The sequence below is a fragment of the Lolium perenne genome, chromosome 6 (assembly GCF_019359855.2).
Source record: "Lolium perenne isolate Kyuss_39 chromosome 6, Kyuss_2.0, whole genome shotgun sequence".
NCBI lineage: Eukaryota > Viridiplantae > Streptophyta > Magnoliopsida > Poales > Poaceae > Lolium > Lolium perenne.
This window is the reverse complement of record NC_067249.2, coordinates 103,471,580-103,476,174: the sequence shown is the minus strand read 5'-3', so window position 1 is coordinate 103,476,174 and position 4,595 is coordinate 103,471,580.

Here is a 4,595-nt window from a genome sequence, read left to right as displayed (position 1 = left end):
AAAAGCTTTGGAGGACGATGTGGATGCACTCGATGAAGCTCGAGATGAAGTACTATCTCGAGTCACCAAGTACCAGCAGGACCTGAAAAACTACCACAGTCGACGACTGCGGCCAAGATCTTTCCAGGTTGGCGATTTGGTCCTACGGCTCAATCAGCAAAGTACTGAAAAGCTCGAGTCACCATGGCTGGGCCCTTACGTTGTCATAGAAGTAATCGAAGGTGGAGCGTACAGGATCAAGGACAAGAAGACGGGGGTTCCCGAGAAAAACCCCTGGAACGTGGCGCAGCTCAGGCGGTTCTACGCTTAGAGTCGAAATATAGTCCTCTTTTGTAAAAATACAATGTACTGAAACGCCCGCGAGTTTTCAGACGCACTCTTTTCCTTTTCAGGGCACCGAGTGGGGTTGGAAAGGTTTTTAATGAGGCGGGCTCGCGGTGCTGCAATATAGTAAAAGGTAGTGATGAGATACATCTTTTTTCGTCGATAGGCTCGGGGGCTCATAACCCACGACAGCAACATACATACATTCTCGCAAAAAAGTAAATTCTTCGAGACGACAAAATAGTATAAGCTCCAGCCAAAGGCTCGGGGGCTTCTCAATATAGATTACACTTTACAATATAGACAACTCCATCAATACAAAGAATTTGACAAAAAATATAGACATAACTTTTTTGCAATATAGTACAACTCAGTCAAGGCCTAATATACTATCTATGGATAAACCTTTGGTTGTCTTGTGCTCAGCATAGCTCCCCTTGACGAAGAATTCAGAATCCATCCGAAGAAGTTCATCCATCATCGCTTCGGCCACAGGAGTCACCATGTCATTGATCTCGTCAATGTTATTTTTTTGTCGCGATTTTTTGGCCAAGCAGTCAGCGACAATCTTCGTCAGATCCAATTTTGGATGGCAAATATGTATCATGATCATGGCGAATCTTGCTCCAGCAGTCAACTGAGCTCGTACGAAGTTATGAATACTAGGGGCATCTCGAAACTTTTCCATCAATCCAAGAAGAGTTTCAGGAGCTTCATCTCGAGGAAACATAGTCTTGTAAACAAGGGTCAAGGTTCTCGTACAGAAGTTAAGGAATTCGCGAACCTGACAGGCGCGGTCCTGGAACCTGACAATCTGTTGGGTTTGCTCGGGAGTGGCCCAGAACAGACAGCCATGGTTCAGAGAAAGGTTAACAAGGAGGTTTGTTCTCACATTCACCATTTCATCTTCAGCAGCAGCATCGAGAACGGAACCTATTGAGCGACAGAACAAGAAATTCAAAAAAAGGGGGTACAGCAAAAGACAGAAGTAGTTTTGGGTTGAAAAAGCATACCTAACATATCCACACTCGCTTCAGTCATTAGCTCGAGCATATTATTTTCTCGAGCAGTTGCTTTTTCAGCTTCCGAAATAGCAGTTTCCTTGGCAGCTATGGCTTCTTTAGCTTGTTAAAGGGCAACTTTCTCTCTTTCGGATGCTTTGCGGGACTGCTCCATCATCGCAAGAGTTTTCTTTTTCATGGATTGAAGTTGTTGGCGAAGTTCTTGCAAATCTTGCGAGAAGTGTTTACTCGAAGAACCTTCGATAAGGTTATCATCGACAAGTGTTTTCTTCGAGAAGGAAGAAGCAGGAGAAGTGTCGGCAGGATGAGGATTTGCGGAGTAGTTATGAAATATCAACTGGAAAAGAAAATTTCAGTATCAATGATCATGCAAAATAGAATTCCATTGATCTTCGGGACATTTACACAGATATTACAGAGGGAGTCTTCAAAAGAATTACTACGACAGTTGTCGCCAAAGCTACTGTGGCAACAACTTCAAAGGAAATAGGAAAATGAAAAACAGAAAAAGATAGGGCATTCTACTAGACCTCCGGCTTTGACGAGCTAGGAGCAGGAGTAGGCTTGAATCCAAGATAAGCAAGGATCTTCTTTGTGTTGGGCTTCGCAGCCTTGATCAACGATCGCCACTTCATGGTCTCCATCTCCTGCGTGTCGCCAACTTTGGTCCAGTCGATGTTTTGTCGGTCGGCAAGAACTGTGCGACAGTGCTTTCAACGGCAACCTTCATATTTTCTTGGCGCAGCTTCAGTCCAAGATCTTCTGGTGGATTAAAATCCTTCGCAAGAGCAAGAAAAGTCGCGGGTTCCTTTTTCTTCAGGAAGAAGTAAGGGTAAAGCCGCGACAATCCTTCCTTGGCTTGATCAATGCCTTCCCGTGCTTCTGTTCCGTGAAACTCAAGGAACGCAAGTGCGTCAAGATGAGGATCATTGTCGGGATCTTCAAGTTCAAATTACTGAGATGTTTTACCTGTCGAGGCAGAAATTTATTGATCAACAAACGAGTAAAGAAAAGCAAGTCCAAAGAATACAAAATGGCTCGGGTACTCACTGACAAAGCGACGGTTTTGCGACTTCAGGCGTTTAATAATCGCGTCCTCGCGAGCAGATTGTGCGGATATATGCTCGCTCAGCGAAGTCTCGGCGTCGTGAAGCCTCTTCTTAAGATCTTCGACACCAGCAGCGTCGGCCTTGGCCTTGTCAGCCTCTGCCCTAGCCTTACTAGCATCTGATTCGGCCTTCTTACGAGCCTCCTCACTTTGCTCTAATTTTTGAGCAAGTGTGTTGGCACGCTCGTTGGCCTCCGCCAGTTTTTCTGCCAAGATAGTTAAATCTAGTTAAAATCACGACAAGAAAGGAGTGAGAAGGCAAGGGTAAAGAGAAGCAGAAAGACATTACCTTCAGCTTTGCTAGCATACTCGCGGTACCCAACGAATTGGGCACCGAAGCGAATGAATTCCTTAATCAAAGGCTGTTAAAAGAAAGATAGAGAAAGAAAGCGTCGGTAGGGGAAAAAGTGCGATAGCACAAAATCAAAAGAAGCAAAACAGAGAAAACATCGACAACATCAGAAAGCATTCAAGGACTTACATCATCCAAAAGAGGAGTCGAGGAGCTACCCAATTGCAAGGAAGGCTCCGTGATTGTTTCAACCCTTGCCCTTTTTGGCGAAGGGACAAGGGGGCTTGCAGGCGGAGTAGGTGCGTCGGTGTTTTGGTGAGGAGGCGAAGATTCTTCTCCTTCAACTTGCACCTCAGAAACAACTAGAGTATGCGACGTACTCGTTCGAGCAGTCGCATCAATAGCTGGTATTTCTTCCTCGTCACCACTACGATTAAATGGCGACAGTATAAGAAGCAAGATAGACAAAAATCTTCAAGTAGCAAAACAGTAAGAAACAAAAAGGTGACATACGAACTGACGAGGGCTTCAAGGTATGGATCGAAAGCTGCCTTCCGACGTGAAGAAGCATCTTCTTCGGCTTTGGAGGTGCCGGAATCTTCGACATCAGTCCTCTTCCTTTTGTTCTTTGGAGAAACAGCAGGAGGAGGAGAGTGTGCCGAGGTGGTACCCTCAGATTCAGCTTCCTTTTCAGAAGACCCCGCAGATTTTCGAGAAACTGCGGGTTCACTATCAGGGCCAGGAACATCTTGGTTGTCATCAGTGACAACGGCTCGTTCGTCGACTTCTCCACCTTCAGGAAGGGGAGGAAGAGAGACAAGGTCTGGATGGTTCTATAAAACAAACAAACAAAGAGAGATGTCAATAAAAGAGTTATGGAAAGGATGTCAAACAAGAATGAGCAAGTCGACAAAGGTTACCTCGGGAAGCGCATTGGTGGCGCTATATGGTTTTACGCGACAGGAAGAAGGGACAGGATCTTTCTTGCTGAGGGAGGAAATTTTCCGGAAAAGCTTTTCTAAGTCCTTGACCGGCAAATCCACCGATAGGCGATCCACATCATTGTCGCCAGCATACCTCCAGAGGGGATTTTTGCGAGCCTGCAGAGGCTGCACTCTGATCCTAAGGAAATACGTCGTGATCTGGATACCCGACAGCTCTTTGCCGCGGGTGTTTTGCAGCTCGTGGATGCGGGTCATCAATGCCTCCGTCGCCGTTTTTTCTTCCTCGGTAGCCTCTGCATCCCAGGAGCAGCGGCGGTAGATTTTCTTGGCACCATCAAAAGGAGGAATGTTGTCTTCAGCACATCCATGATTTTCCTCATGGATATACAGCCACTTCTTGCGCCACCCTTGAACTGAGTCAGGGAATTTGACATCGAAGTAATCGACATCAGGGCGAACGCAGATAACAACACCGCATATGTTATAGGCGACATTGGGAGAGCCATTGCGGCGACAAAAGAAGATACGCTTCCACAACGCCCAGTTAGGCTGGACGCCGAGGAAGGACTCGCAAAGGGTGATGAAGATGGAAATGTGGAGGATAGAGTTGGGTGTGAGGTGATGAAGTTGCAGTCCATAAACAAAAAGCAACCCCCGAAGAAAAGGGTGAATGGGGGCAGAAAGGCCGCGGATGAGATGATCGACGAAACTAACCCGATACTCCATTGGAGGGGTTGGGTAGCTCTTTTCGCTGGGGAAGCACAGCGCCTTGGGCTTCTTGCTGATCCCCAGTTTCTTCAGGAGGTTGATGTCTTGGGCAGTGATTTTGGATCTCTCCCACTCAACGCTCCCCAGATCCGCGGAAGCCATTGTCGATTCTGGCGTGCTGTGCCTTGTCAGTCTGC